Source organism: Sinocyclocheilus anshuiensis, unplaced genomic scaffold (genome assembly GCF_001515605.1).
Source record: "Sinocyclocheilus anshuiensis isolate Anshui unplaced genomic scaffold, SAMN03320099.WGS_v1.1 scaffold396, whole genome shotgun sequence".
Taxonomy (NCBI): domain Eukaryota; kingdom Metazoa; phylum Chordata; class Actinopteri; order Cypriniformes; family Cyprinidae; genus Sinocyclocheilus; species Sinocyclocheilus anshuiensis.
The window spans coordinates 1357404-1373810 of NW_015558623.1; the positions used below are offsets into that span (position 1 = coordinate 1357404).

At 38.0% G+C, this 16407-nt stretch overlaps 1 pseudogene; it reads left to right on the forward strand.

Annotated features, from left to right (window-relative positions):
* The window catches only part of LOC107680722 (protein SHQ1 homolog), a 33305-nt pseudogene that overhangs the window by 2259 nt on the left and 14639 nt on the right, over window positions 1-16407 (forward strand).

The window sequence follows — 16407 nt, forward strand, 5'->3', positions numbered from 1 at the left end:
ATTATATATATATATATATATATATATATATATATATATATATATATTGTGCTTTTATTTGTACCGTTATTAATGAATCTATGTAATCATTAACCTTGCAGATTGACTCTTCCTGGGAGAATAGTAGAAGATGGCCGGGAAAAAGCTTCATTCGATATCGATAAAGGTAACAATCAGTCTGTTACCTTCTCTAGTTTCTTCCGCAGCTGTCTCTGAAAACCTGTGCCACCTTTTTTAACCACTCAGTACCTCAGACATGGGCATTTCTTAAGACAAGACAGAACAAGCTTCAGCAGAAGCAGCGAAATTGCCCTAATCTTTTTCAAATCAATTTCTTCAAAGGTTCCCCTCTATTTGTACCAACTAGCTTCTACTTAAGATCTAAGGCAAGCATAACATAGTGATTAAAGACTAGTAGATGTGGTTAGTTGTATTGCCTGAGTGAAATTGTCAGTATTTTATAACAATCCTGTGTTACAATGAACTGCAGTTTTAAAGCAGTTATCATGGGCATAATTATATCTAAAAGAAAAGCATAGTGTGGGACCGAACAAGATAAAGGATGCTCTTAAGCAATTATGCTTTAAATAACAAGGTTTAAACTTGTACAGGGCAACATACATTAATTTGTTTTTTGACTAACATTATATACAGGGCAAAAGAACAATAATAGTTGGAAACAGCTGGCAACAGGGTTTGCGTTTAACTGGTTTGGGAGAAAATCACACAGAGGATACAACATAACAACCTCACAGGACATATATAAGATCGAAAATATGTTGGAGCTAATATCCTTGTAGGCAGCATTCTGACATGCAGCGCAGTGGCGACTTCTGGCTTTTGGTTACCGAAGTGCTCTCTGTATTATTCCTGTGGAAATAAATCCAAAAACATCAAAAGTACATATTTACCAAAAATAAAAGAATAAATACAAGGTGAAATTAAGGAATTTAAGGCAACACAATGCTACTTGACTGCCAAGGATTTGCTTTTTCTTACAGTTCCCATAGAACTGATTGATAGGTTATTGATTTTTTTTTATACATCCCTGTGATTTTTACAATTCCACAACAGTTCAGGCTGTCAGACTGCTCTCCAAATAGCATGAAGATTTCCAGTTGCTTAGTAATTGCGACATGATCCTGTTCCTGACGCCTCATTGGCCTCGTTTCAGCGTGTCCTCTTTGATCGACAGCCAGTGAATAATTTAGCAGTAGTCTTTCATAAAGAACATCTAATTGCTTTCTGTGTTTATGGAGAGTAACAAGTAATTATAAATCATTCACAAATCTGACTACAGTCAAAGCAATTATTGTCATTTTAACATGTTCCAGCAGGGTCTAAAATTATAGGTTTGTTTAATGCAAGGTTGTCTCAAGCACAGACTTTGAGATTGTAACCGTTCAGCATGTAATGTGTGGGATATAGTCCCTCTGCTTTTTACCCTCACAATTTTGCTAATTCCACAAATTCCAGTTTGCATAAGAAAACAAAGTCAGAGATAAAAAACCACTATGATGGTTTAGTGATTAGCACACTGATGCAATCCAGATATTGTGCACATGTGGGAGAAGTGGGTTTGGAGTTGTTACATTGCTTCTCATAATTTCCCATCCTCACTTAAAAAGCCAGAGTTAAATGAACAGATCACCAAAAAGTGAAAATTCTCACCTTCATGTTTTTCCAAACCTGTATGACTTTCTTTCTTCTGCGAAACACAAAAGAAGATATTTTGAAGAATGTTAATAACTACCAAAAGCCAGAGCCATTTCTCAAATGATCTTCTTTCATGTTCCCCAGAATAACAGAAGTTCATATATAGGTTTGGAACGACATGAGTAAATGACAACAGAATTGTAGTTTTTGGGTGAACTATGCCTTTAAACAATAAGAAATGCCTGCTAAAAATGCTTTAAGCCTAAGTTGGTCTTAACTTGTTTAAGCTTGTCTTAGATGGTCTTTCAACCTGGCCCAGCTGTTTTTTTGTCTGGTTTAGGCAGCCAGCTGTTCTAGCTGCAAACAGCCTGAGTTGGCCCAACTAAGACCAGCAAACCAACTTAGCCTAGTTTAAATTTTATTTTTATTTTTTTCTCAGTAATGGGAATAATGAAATGGAGAAACTTTCTTACTCTCATTTGCTGTCTTTCTTTCTGCACAGCAGACTTCATTATACCACAGAACTCTCACATTTCATCAGTCGGTCGAGCCGTCAGCATCATAACGATCCATCTCACCGATTCCATCACTCTCTTCTTTCTTTATTGTGATACACCTTCACTTTGATTATACTCACTCATGTTCTCTCTCTCTTTCGTGCAGTGCTTATCAATCTTTCATTCAGGAAGAAACCGCAGAAGCAGCGGTGTGATTGTGTCTGACCGATCTGCCGTAGTCCCGACATGTCTTTTAATGAGCTGCTGATTAGCGCTTTTAATTATACCTAATTGCCATGGGATCTTCTGCTTGACATCTCATTGGCCTCGTTTCAGCGCGTCATCTTTGATCGACAACCAGTGAATAATTTAGAAGTCGTCTATCTTAAAGTACCTCTTATTGCTTTCTGTGTTTACATAAGAAATTATAAAACATTCTTAAATCTGTAAAGACTAAAATCAAGGCAATTATTGTCATTTTAAGGGTGATGTGTTTCTTTTTTGCGATTTAAAAAAAAATGTCCTGTCCCAGCTTAATAAGTAGAGACAACTATAAGTATGCAACATGTAAGCTGATTTCCCAGAAAAGAGTAAATATTGTGGCTACTTTTAAAACATTGCTCTGTTTGTCTAAGAATCCCAACCAGACCTAAACAGCAACAGTGGCTTAACCAATGGCATGAGTTTGGGGTGGGACTATCTGTTTGCTTGACCAATGGCAGCTGGGGACAGTGTTGTTTTGAAGAATGTTGTTTTGGACCCCACTGACTTTTATTGTATGGACAAAAAGAAAAAAAAAAGATCTTTTGCATTCCACAGAAGAAAGAACTGAATTTTTATTTTTAGGTGAACTGTTGCTTTAAAGTTCTGATATAACTGAAATATAATTTTCTTCCATATTGTGACATACATCTGAGTGAAACTAATTATTGAAAAAAAAAAAGATGGGGGTCGGGGACTTGATTCTATCCACTGGTGGTTGATTGGATGGAGAGATTTAGATGTGAACTTGCAGTCGGTTATATGAAAGTGGTATGGTTCATGAGGATGCTCATGACATTTTGATTTAAAAACTGCAAAGTCAAAAAGTTGTAAAAATGAAATGTGCATGGAAGAATCCACAATGCAATCTATACCATGCATGTAGAAATAGAGTGAATTTCGATTTCATGCTGACTTTAATGAGTTCATTTTGTTGGGTCCTACTGTTTTTGTTTCAGTGCCATTGCAATATGTAAGTTGCTAAGTTGCTTGCTTAATGAGCTGTTTAGCGATTTAAAGGCGAAGTGGATCATTTCTGCACCATTAGCCTTGGAACCAAACAGAATTGCAGAAAGAATGAGTTTCCAAACAGGTCTATCAAACTCCCTTTCTGGAGTGCACATACAGACCAAAGACAAGCAAAGAATAGAGACTTTTAGCCCCACCTCGAAACTAAAAAGAACACCCTAGTAACCCTATAACAATACATTAACAATAATTCAGAACAACTTAGAAACTGAATTGCAGCATCTTAGTATTATGGCATTCTCCTCAAAAAAATGTTTTAGTTGGGTAAGCTAACATTCATTATTTAAAAAAAAAAACAATTGAATTAGTTATTATAATAGTTTGAATATCTATATATCTTGTCACCTTAAAGTTAGCATGAAATGAAAATATTCCCTATTTTCTAAATGCATGTATTGATCTTATTGTGAACAATTTGTCCATAAATATATTTCAATTTAGTAAACTATTTTTGACCATGTAATTTTTTATTAAAATATCATAACTCAGTTTTCCAGTGCAACAAGAGACTTCTCTCTGGTGACGGAAGTCTCCAATCATTTAGTCCTCTTGAACATTTTCTTACAATCAACTGCAAACTCTCTTTCAGATCAGCTTCCATCCACTCAACAACTGATTGGTTGGTTGCATTTTTTACTTATAAAAAAATAATCAGTTTCACTCAAATGTACAACACAAAACAGAATATGTGATTTGCTTCTATGTTACGCCACTTTAAGAATGTGTGTATTTATCAGGCCTCTTCACGCTGCATGTCCCTAAAGAGACGGCAGGAGAGCACTTTGAGGGTTTGGAGATGCTCACCAGTCTCTTGACTCCTAAGGGATCAAGGTCAGCCAAACAACTGGTAGAGGACACAGGTAAGGTTGAATTCTTCCTTGGGTCTGAAAAGCAGATCATCTTCCATCACGTTCTTCTGGTGTTTATTTTAATATCAAGTTCCACTCATTCTGTATTCACTGAACGCCCTCTATTGGCATTCTCACAGAGGCCTGTGGTGGAGGATGTGAGGAGGAAGATGAAGAGGAGGAGTTTGATTGGCAGATAGAACAGGAGGTTTACACTGAAACCCCAGCAGAGACGCTGAAAGAATACCACAATTATGGCTTTGGAAACCTTAGGTCTGGAGTCTTCTTCGCCAGACTGCAAGTAAGAACGATAAAGAGGATACCACGGGACATTTTGAAAAATAAATGACATGGAGTTATTGTTGACAACCTGTTGTTTTGCTCTGCACCAATCAGGAGGAACTGAATGAGGTAATTGACTTGAAGGATCCTGACAATACTGCTCCTGAGCTCAGGAGACACAATTGACTAGAAGCAGAGACCACAATATTCTGTGCCGACCATTACATGTAAGTCCACCATTTTTGTTCATGTACTGATGTTCATCAAATTTGCCAAAACTACAATCACAAAGAATATTTAAAACAATATTTTAATTTCACATCTCGCACATCCACACATTCAGATTGATTTATTGTTTTGACTGTTTTGGGAGTCATTCATTCATTAAGTGTCAAGTATGTCTGACGCAGGGTGAACTTGTATGAGGACGAGGAGGAGATCAGAAACCTGCTGAAGTTTAAACCGTGGTGGAGAGAACTGAGCCGGACCCTTCAGCGCACTCCGACACCTGTGAGACCTTTATCTCCTCAGATTCACTATATCGCTTTGTTCTGTCTTTAGAGAATAAAGTTAATCTCTCTAAATGTATTTAAACATTCAGTGCATAATTACCGCTTTGTCTTGTGTCTCTCTCTCTGTGGGTCTGGATGGAGAATTAGGTCGGGTTTAGTTGACATTGCCAATATTTCAATGTAACCTGGAATATTTCCAGAACTGTTGTTCCTATTGTCTGCCGGCAGGTGGCGCGCCTTTGCCGGGAACTGATCATCTTGGGACCCTAATCTTAGACAAGCAACATTGTCGTGTTCACACGTTGCACATACGCGATTTGAAGCTATTTGTAGCCTTGCACTGTTTTAACACTCATACTTTTACTCTTTTTGTCATTGTTTTATAACTGCTGAGTCATTTTGATGAGGCTGTGTGTGAGTCACAGAGTTAGGTTAGTCAGCGAGGTACAAACCACCTCTCTCTTCTTACATCTTTTATCTATCTATATATCTATTGCTTTGTCTATCTTTCATTCTGTCCATGGTTTTATCTATCGTTCTGTCTACCTATCATTCTATCGGTCTGTCATTCTGGTTTTGTCTGGTCCATCTATCGTTCTGTGACGTTGTTATGTTGTTCTGTCTGTCGTTCCGTCTATGTTTCTTTATATCTGTCATTCTGTCTGTCTATTCTTTTCTTATTTCTTCATCTTTTCTTCAATCCATCTGTCTTTCTCTTTCCATCTATCTTAACTCTATTTTTTCATCTAGCTATATAGCTATGCATCTGTTGTTTTGTCTGTCAGTCTGTCTGTTTCTTTCTTTCTTGGTACATTTGTTGTAATAGTAGAAACATATCTGGCACGTTTAAAGTTGCGTGGAATATTGACGTGTTGTGAGACGTGTGTGATAAAGCGGCACAGACATGGAGAGCCGAGAAGCAATTGTGTCCCACACCAGCGTGTTCTTTATCACTAGAGTAGTGTGCTAATTCCTCAGTGCCCGATTACAGAATGAGGAAATTACTCTGAGCTGCAAGCATATGTTGGTACGGGGGACGGGGGGGTCCTATCACAGAAGAGAAGGATTAAACTGAGGGAGATGGAGATATTTCAAGATATGCATTCCAAACTGTCTGTTTCTGCTGTCAATCAGTCAAATAACTTTGTATAGCCACTTAGCACACAGACACTTCTATACAACTATATTTTTAGTGTTCTCATCATTATGCTGGATGCTTGGAGCAGATTAATTGCTACTAATTTCTTGGACAGACTGTCCTGAACATCCTGAGTGAAGTGCACGCAAATCAGTGCCAATAATATATCTCCTCCTCATTGTTTTCTAAGTTTTTCCTGACTGGATATGGCTCATTAAGCCATTATATTAGGATGAGCTTGTTCGTTTTTCGTTATCGTTTAGCTATCATTAGATATGAGAAACCATGTAGGCTTTATTTCTTTGTAATGATTTGAGATTAATGGTTGAATTTCCGCAACCTACTCTCACTATTGAAATGACGTGATCCATGTCTAGTCGACAAAGAAGCATCTTATACATTGCACCAGACAGTTTTTATTTCCCTCTGGTTATGTTTTATCGCCCCCAGGACACCCAAGTTAGCCATGATTCCCACTGTGCCCCTCAAAATAAAAGATGCACTTGAAGAAAGTAAACAAAATAAACTCACACACAGACATTTTCTTTACAAACCTGTAGGTACATTCTAAGTGCAATTCACAGATTTGTGGAATAGGTGTACCCAAAGGCTTTACTCGTTCTCTCCGTCTTCATGATGAGGAACTTTCCTGCACGACAGAGATCACACACATGAGAATGTGTTGTGTTTACTTCCTAAGATTCTGATTCAAGATTTCTGCTTCTTCCTTGTCTGTCATCTCCCTTTATTTTGTGTGTATGTTTATACCTGTGGTATTGTCCTTGCTTTCCCATGTGTATCGGGTATCTTCACACTCTAGGTCCCAACGGAGATGACAGCCTCACCGTATGTGTTTATGAATGTATGCACTTCATTATTCCACTCCCCCATCTCATTCCATTTGCTGTTTGTGTTAGTGGTCTGGGCACCTGTGTGGTGTCAGATGTTGTTTTTGCAGATTTTGCCATTGAATGAATGACAAATTATAAAGCATTCCATAAAAGTAGGCTGCTATAGCTCCAATGAGGCATGGCCAGTAGCTCAAGAGTTATCTAGCAGAATGTCCAGGCTGCTCTTTTTGATAAAACAATAGTGGATGGTGACCAACATTAGTGCTGTTTTCTTTTGTATTGTGCTGCGTATTCCTTCGGAATAGCTTTGTGTGAGGAACAAGCTAATATTTAAGTCCTTAATACAACGTTGTACAGCATACAGCCAGAAATGTAATTCACTCAACAGGAGGAGGTGAAGAAACTTAAGTGGTTTGTTTGTGTGTTGTCTGTAGAGCAACTTTGAAATAAGACAAGTTTTCACTTTCATGCTCACTACCGTTCAGCTACTGTTAGAGTAATTTCTGAAGGATCATGTGAGACTGGATTCATGGCTGCTGAAAGTTCAGCTTTGCCATCACGTGAATTAATTTTAAAATAACATTTTAAAATATGTTAAATAGAAATAAATTATTTGAAATTGTAGTAATTATTCACAATATTATTGTATTTCATGTTTTCAACTGTGCATATTCATAAATGGCATGTAAAGATGTCTCACTAGGTTTTTCTTTAATGCCAACCTTCCTTGGTTTTCATTTGTGTTGTGACCGAATCTCAATTCATGTCACAACTGAGATTTGAATCGGTAAAAAATGAATTCCGTTTTAGTCTTTTCCGCACACAAATCTATCGTATGGCTTCAGAAGTCTTGGAAATAATGCACAGTTTTGCTTTTATTTACTTCTTACTACTTTGTTACTTGTTTTTTTTTCCACGAGCCGGGACTCGAACTCGGGACTCCTGAAGCGCAACAGCTCTATATGTTGGCACACTGCCCACGAGACAATTGGCGAAGACAGAAGGAATGGTTTTGAAGTTGTTATCCTACCATATAAAAGTACCACAAGTGCTAAGAGTTTCTTTATAATCAGCAAAGAAAGAAATCTGTCAATGAGTAATTGGTGACGGTAACCGTTTAATATAAAGAGAAGGCAAGAGCTGGGATGGAGCTGAACTCCCTCCTCAGCTCCTGGCTTTGGTCTCACAAGAGTCAGTGTTTCCTGCCAGGTGGAGGCAGCTGTGTTAGAGGGTAAATCAGGTAGAGAGGGAGAGAAAATGGGGGAGCTGTTCAGTCGTCATGTCGCTGGAATCCAGCAGCTCCCAACAGAGCCAGAACTCGACCTCTGCCAGCACTAGCTTTAAGTGTGTGTGTGTTTATGGACATGTAAGCATGCACACGAGGGGCTCTATCAGGGGCAGCACTGCAGCCAAGTTGGGGATCACTTTCAGCTGCTACTAAAGTGCTGACTTGCCCATTTTCTCTCTCTCTCTCTCTCTCTCCCTCTCTCTCTCGCTGCCCTGCCTTCGACTCCTTCCTCCCTGATGCAGTATCAAGTCAGTTTAGGGCATCAATCAAGCTCTGTAACTTTGCTCTTCCCGTGCGGTAACTTTACTATGCTTCAAAACCCTCGTCTCCGACTTTGATTTAAAAATAATTGCGGCAAACATGCTTTTGTTTCTTAAAGCTCTCAGCAGAGCAGAGGCATCCATCATTCCCTGCTGGAGCCCTGGGTTTAAACTTGTTTTTCGGGGAGAATTTGTCAGAGATTGACTTTGACTGTACCTCCCTGAGATAACTTGATAAACAACACTGAATGCCTCTCTTTCTCTCTCTGTACTTCCAGCAATAACTTTCACAGAAGAAGAAAAAGAGCAGATGAGGATTCACAAACCGTTCGTACTTGCTGGATAAGAAAGCACGCTTCCACATCTGGCTCGGTTTGGTGGACATCATTCTCGCGTATGTCTATGATGTGCGCACTACAGAAGGAGAGCACAATGTAAGTGTACGCTTGATTGCCACAGACATCTCTCTGCTATTAAGTGGGTTTGGCGTGCGAGTCGTGGCATTTTCACATGCAGCAAAGCTCCAGGAAGTTGATACATTCCTGTAATGTTTTCCAGACAGTCCCAATAATCTTTTTGGAGGCCAATGCACATGGTAGTAATTGTAAAAATAAGTTTGAAAAATATGAAAATCATGGGGATGTTTTAAAACACAGCTTCTGAAGTTGAAGTAATAGAATGTTGCAAGGGCTTCAGTTGGGAAGAGCTGTTAGATTGACTCCAAAGCTTTCAACATATGTTAAATGTATAGTCAAATTCTGGGCTTTGATTCAATCATAATAGCTAGAGAACATATCAAACCTTCTTAAAACATTCTTGTTTAAAGTGATAAATTTAGTGTTGGAGCTGTGGTTCCGGTGGTTAGCGCTTATGCTCACTGAGCCATGGTGCTCATGTGAGTGACGCGAGTTTGAATCCAGAAACAATTCCCCTTTTCATAATCATTTCTTGTTCTTTCACTCCTGTTGACTTTGAAAAGTGACAAAATAGGGATGCACAATATTATTACTTATTACTTAAGTTACTTATCGGTATCTGCCAGAAACATAATATTGTGCATCCCTATTTATCATAAGTTCATAAATATATTCATGTTATGGCAGATAACGGATAAATGGCTGATATTAACATTCTGTAATAACTTGTGTACAGTACACTACTGATTTTTTTTTTAAATGATTTTGAAAGTAATTTATTCCTGTGATGCAAAGCTGAATTTTCAGCAGCCATTACTTCAGTTTTCAGTGTTAAATAATCCTTCAGAAATCATTCTTATATGCTGATTTGATGCTCAAGAAACATTTATTATTATTATCAATGTAAACAGTTGTGCTGCTTAATATTTTTGTGGAAAACTGGGTACTTTTATTCAGCATTGTTTGATAAATAGAAAGTGGATATTACAAACTAAAATAATCTGTAATATTGATAACCAATGCACTACTGATACATTATGTATCCAAAGACAACATGGTGTGAAATAAAATTCAAAAAATAATTTTAGTTCAGTCTTGTTTAGTGTATAGGATCAATGATTACAATATTAACTGATGTTGTGATTTGCAGGTAGAGTCAGCCTGGACCATCAGGAAGCTCAGCGGTACTCTCAGCTGGCTGGAGGTATGTGGTGCGTTTAGCAGCGTATCAAAACATGACATGGCCTTGAATGCGCAAACAAATGAATGAATGAGCGAGTGATTTTAACTTACTGCGACTCGGGCTTTTTTCGCATGAGTTGTTTTACAAATCCGATCTTCAGGACTGACTGTCTTCACTGCTGTTCCTCGTGTAATTAAATCTGATCTGTTTGTTCAAACAGTGTAGTCAATATCTGGTATATCTACTTCAGTTGCTATAGTAATGATGTAAGCATCTCACAATGCCCAAGAGACTTTTTCATGCTACAAGTGAAGAGTAGCTGTCAGTGTGGAAAGAAAGGTCGAAAAATTTGGAAATTTTGCCTCTGCTCATGACATCATGCTGAACTCAAGGCATATGAGAAAACATTTTTACACATATACAGATTTTACACATGCATAGAGATATTGCTGACTTGCACATTCGTTCATGATTCTCTACATAGTGAATGTCACAGTTTGCCATGTCAGTGTTGTTAAAAAATAATGTTTGGTAATTTAAATAAAGCTAAAATAAAATAAATCATATACGTACATTAGATGGGAAACCTAAAGTTGAAGTACTAAAATTTCTAAAACAAACGAAAAAAAAAAAAACTAAAGATAAATATAAAAAATTACAAAAGCACATAAAATTACTAAAACTTAAAAAAAAAAAAAAAAAAAAAAAGATATATTAAAAAAAAAAACCAAAACTTAAAAAAATGTAAAAAAGGTTCGGTGCCTTGCTCAAGGGCACCTCAGTCGTGGTATTGAAGGTGGGAGAGAGCGCTGTACATTCATTCCCCCCACCTACAATCCCTGCCAGTACGAGACTCGAACCCACAACCTTTGGGTTACGAGTCCGACTCTCTAACCATTAGGCCACGACTTCCCCTATATAAAACTTAAATAAAAAGGAAAACTGATAATATTAAAATAAAATAATTCAAAATATTCATAAATTATATTAAAATTCATATAATATAAATAATACTACAATAACACTGGTTTGTTATGTAAGGAACAAGAAAGGGAGTGTTTTCAGATGCAGCTCCAAAAAGTATTGTCGACTTAATGACGTTACTTGTCCTTAACATCCCAAGTTCTGCTGCCTGCCTGAACAAAGCTTACAATAAAGTGTTTAGAGTGTTCTGGTCACATTACATAAGTGATTTGTCTTCCTCTGATGGAATCTCGCTTTTGAAGCCACTGCTGACATTGATATACATGCAGATTAGTAGATTACACCACTGTCCGTCTGAAAGCTCAGCAACTTTAAAGTTATTCTATTCTTAACATTTGTCCTAACCAGATGCAACACAACAAGCTTCCAACACCAATTAATTTGTCTAAATATGAACATGCTGTACAACTTAACAAAAAACAACCAATCACAAGACATATGATGTGTTATATACAGCTAGGTGGAGTTTTACTGATATGAACAAACATATCTTGTAAATCAGGTCATATCTTGTAAATCAGGTCACAAGATACCGCCCAGAATGTCACCGTAACCAGTCACAATATAAAAAAAAATTGATCCTGTAACACGTCATGAATGATCATTGTCTCTCCTGAGTTCTCGATTACTCCTGCTTATCAGTAGTTTTCATAAACTTGCATGTGTTGATAGTGAAATGTAGCAGACAGGCGTTTACATTTCATCATCAGCATAATGCATCCTGTGCCAAAGTTGACGCCAAAGCGAGGGACAAATTCAAACTTAAAGTGCTTGCGTGTGGTTTGAGCGAGAGCTCCAAACTTGGTGCGTGTGTGTGTACGTGTATCCTGACTCCTGGGGCGGCAGCAGTCCCTAATCCCCCACATTTCCACTGCGAGTGTGACAATGAGGACGAGTAACCCGACACCTCTCCCAGCTCAGAGCACTGAGAGCCAGCACTCCACTGCAATACTGATAATGGAAGGGTAGTAATGACGTCCTCCAACTGCCTGCTCTCTCTCTCTCTCACACACACACACAGCACAAACTCTCTGCCCCCTCATTGTCTCGTTCACTGTTTCCTTTTTAGTGCTTGCAAAGCAGCGCTACGTTGATATTCCTCAAACACTGATGTTAGGAGTTTTTTTCCTTACCTTTGACCCTAAGTATTAAACATCTGCAATTAATTCAGCCTGAACAGCTTAAAGAACAGATTTGTAGATCATTTTAGCGTTACGTGTTATTAGTTTATGGTTTATGAAATTATGTGAAGGCTTTGTGTGTATATATATATATACACATGTGTATATATAGACCTCTAGTATATAATATAAATATATATTAGACCACCAGAAAATATTTTTTCTTGTTGAAAGCAGAAGAGTTGTTCAGCTCAATTCAATTTAATTTGATCAATAGTTAAAGCTGCAGTCCGTAACTTTTTTTGGTTAAAAAGGATCCGAAATCAATATTTGAGGAAGTACATAACCAGCCAGTGTTCAAAACTATCGCCTTACTTTAGCCCGATTCACAACGGTTAGCTTATAATAATGTTTTCTAATTTTGAGTGGTACGGGTAGGTTTTCACGGGAAATTTGAGCATGGCACTGCGTCATTACGTCACTTCTGTAAACATAAAGAAGTTGTCCAGGCTACTAGGCTATCGCATGTGAAGATCCTGCAGGTGGCCGATCGTTTATAGCCTTTTCTCACAGCAGCCAGAATAAGGCTAGAATCTGTGATTGCAAAGTACAGTAAATATCCACACCGGTGGGGTGACTGACGGTGACTGACTGCCACACATACTCTTCAGAACATTAGATTCATCCACCTGGAGCCACGCCCACTCACAACCCACGCAAGCTAGATAATGCCACACACAGCTGCAATTCCAGGTTTTCAAACAGAGATGGCGACAAAGAGGCAAAACTTACGGACTGCAGCTTTAAAGAAGAATATAAAAAGAAGAAAGATGATGATAATGGCCAAATAACAGCAATTCTGTGTCTTGAATCATTTTTATTTAAATATTTTTTTATTATAAAGTAATTAATTTAGTTGTAGTTTGTATTTATTCATTTTTTAGTCTACTAGCATTTACTAGCAATCTTGTTAAAAGCATACGAGTTGTTCTTTTAAGTTAATTTTTTTCTGTGAATTTGTTGATCCACAAAATCAGGCTGAATGATTCATTCAAGACAGATCCAGTTCTCTCACTGAGTTCCGAAAATATGTGATGAGTTAATGATGACAGAAATATTTCTGATGACAGAAATATTTGTATAACAAATTATTATAATTGGTTATTGTTCTTGCAATTATTTGCATACTAACTTGTGGTCTTTTCATTCTTGAATTTTTTTAATCATCTAAAGCCACCTTCATTCTGCAAAGATTGTTGCGTTGTGTGACGATTCTTGTCCATGGCCAATAGAACACAAGACACCGCTTTCATTTATGCAGAACAAAGACCTGAAACCGAAGAGTCCTAAAACCTCAACTCTATTCTTTAGCTATCTCGCAATCACTGGTATTTCCTGAAGGAAATGATAATGTAGTTTCTCCTCAACACCCTATCATTGTCTCCTACTCTCTTTCTCTCTCAATCTCCATCATTTCTCTTCCTCTCCCACCCTCTGTTTTGCCTAACCACTGTAAACCTCCGGTCGGCAGTGCTCGGTGAGCCGTCCCCCGCAGCAGGCTTATTTACTTCAGTGTTTAATAGCCTGGGGGAGTGCATGATGACATGCTAGAATGACTCCGGGTGCATTCTTAAAAGCACTTGTCGGTGGCTGCTTAGACTATGAAGAACCCGGAGGCAAGCGATTTAACACTGTCTGCAATTAAGCATGCCGTTTGCCAAGGTGTTTAAAAGTTGACCTACTATTTACCCTGCTAATAAAACGAGAAGTCGTTGGGAATAATTAGAGCAAATTGCTGTAATTACCAGTGGAGTTAAAAAATGATTGATGTAATATGCATGGACAGATCTGGAGCAGTTTACAAACCACGATTATATGTGTGTGTGTGTGTACAGTGGTGTGAAAAAGTGTTGGCCCCCTTCCTGATTTCTTATTTTTTTGCATGTTTGTCACACTTTAATGTTTCAGATCATCAAACAAATTTAAATATTAGTAAAAGATAACACAAGTGAACACAACATGCAGTTTTTAAATGAAGGTTTTTATTATTAAGGGAAAACAAAATCCAAAACTACATGGCCCTGTGTGAAGAAGTGTTTGCCCCCTAAACCTAATAACTGGTTGGGCCACCCTTAGCAGCAACAACTGCAATCAAGCGTTTGCGATAACTTGCAATGAGTCTGTTACAGCGCTGTGGAGGAATTCTGGTCCACTCATCTATGCAGAATTGTTGTAATTCAGCCACATTGGAGGGTTTTCGAGCATGAACCGCCTTTTTAAGGTCATGCCACAGCATCTCAATAGGATTCAGGTCAGGACTTTGACTAGGCCACTCCAAAGTCTTCATTTTGTTTTTCTTCAGCCATTCAGAGGTGGACTTGCTGGTGTGTTTTGGATCATTGTCCTGCTGCAGAACCCAAGTTCGGACAGTGGCCGGACATTCTCCTTCAGGATTTTTTGGTAAACAGCAGAATTATGGTTCCATTTATCACAGCAAGTCTTCCTGTTCTTTTTCTGAAATGCAGGGTTACTTTTACACCAGACGTAATGGGACACACAACTTCCAAAAAGGGAAGGGGGCCAACACTTTTTCACACCACTGTATGTGTGTGTTGTAGACATATCACTCGGTTCAAGACGTGCTGGTGTCTTTCGGCAGGAGGACTTTGTGCTACCCGCTCAATCGGCACTTCTCCCTGATCACAAGAGCTGTGAAAGACGTTGCTTGCATTTTTCAGTCTGGTGAGTTCTGTCTCTCTTTCTTTACTTCCCGGTTAAACCCAGACCTTTAAGCCGTTTCCAAGCCACCAAGGGATCAGGTTGAGGGTCAAGACTAAATGTGTGACTTGTTCCTCAACCTATAAACCCTGCAGTGCTTCCACCTCATTACAAGAATCCCTGCTGTTGCCACCACAATGAAAGCAAGCATATCTCTTTCAACTTCAATGGAGGAAGCAAGGTTTCTTAAAATTATTCTATTAACGTTTATTTGTCAGTTATGTGATATTTTCAGAGAAACAACACTTAAAGTCAACAAGAAATCAGAATGGACCTGTTTACTTCAATACATGTTTCTGATCTTCGCAATATTTACATTTAAATAAGCAGTAGCCAAAAAGCTAGTTGAGACTTTTATAGATGTTGTTTTTGTTACTGATATATATTTTTTTTATGTTTAAGATAAAAAAGAGGTTTTAACATTGGCATACATTGAGATATTCTTGAGAATGAACCTGACCTTCAACCTTCACATCCTGGTCAAAAAGCCTTCTCCAAGAAATTGTGTAAAATGATCAGATATATCTCAAATATTGAAAAAGAATTATAAATGTATAAAAAATAACCTTTTTGTTATAAGCATAATACGCTTAAAAGTTATTTTAATTTATTTTTATTAATTTAATTCATTATTTTATTTCATTATTTATGCATTTATCTGATTTTAGGAGTGTTTAGATATTTTTTACTGTAAAACAACAAGTTCTGATGGATTTTTTTTTCTTAGTCAGAAATACGGCACTTTACTGAAGTGTGAGCTGCGAATGCTATCTCATATTGACTTTAAGGGACTAATGAGAATAAGAGCTTGACAGGCAACCTATATTTACCCACAGCAGACAGCTGCTCACTCAGGACCAAATTTAACACAACGCTCACCAGCCCTCCCTGAACAGCGGGGTGCTTCGGTAAATGACGTTTTCCATGACAGGAAAGTCAACAGATTGGTCATGTCTTAGTGTGCTCAGTCTTGCTGTTCTGTCAGCGTAAGTGGGAGAGAGGTTAAGAACGAGGAAATCCGAGAGGGATGTCTCCTCACTTCTGAAGAAATCAGCAATTCTGCAGGGTAGACACTGTTGGCTTTGATATCTCTGAGAGAGGAGCAACCTTTAAATCAAAGAAGCCATCTATGGGAGTGACAGAAGCTCTGTGTAAACACGTTTTCGGGCGTGTGTGGTGCGATTATCCAACACGTGTTGATTTTAGCACTCATAAATAACTGCAGTTTCAGGGCTTGCAAGATTTGGGATTAGCAGGATATGGTTGATTGCAAAGTTAAGTCAGAAGAGAGACTACACGACAG